We start from the raw sequence: 430 nt of genomic DNA, 5'->3' as shown, positions 1-430 counted from the left end.
GTTTTCCTTCGAGCATTTCGAGTTCGCCGAGGCGTAATTTTATGGCCTCTTCTTCAGAAAGTTTCTTCTGAATAGCAACTCTAAGCGAGGTAATTTGTACCTCTAACGGCAGAACTGCCTCTCCTCCAAATACGAGGGAGTATGGTGTCATTCCAGTTGGTGTACGTGTCGTGGTTCTATAAGCCCACAAGGCCTCAAGAAGTTTCTCATGCCACTCACGCTTATTTCTAGACACGACTTTCTTTAATAATTTGCAGAGGGTTTTATTAAAAGCTTCCGCTTGTCCATTAGCTGCTGGATTATAAGCCGTAGAATAGTGATGAATTATTTTAAATTTTGAGCATAACTTATCTACATGTTTATTTTTGAATGGTCCCCCGTTTTCAGACATGATACGGGCAGGAACTCCAAAGCGATATATGAGGTGTGT

Source organism: Triticum aestivum, chromosome 4B (genome assembly GCF_018294505.1).
Source record: "Triticum aestivum cultivar Chinese Spring chromosome 4B, IWGSC CS RefSeq v2.1, whole genome shotgun sequence".
NCBI lineage: Eukaryota > Viridiplantae > Streptophyta > Magnoliopsida > Poales > Poaceae > Triticum > Triticum aestivum.
Note: the sequence above shows the minus strand (reverse complement) of the source record.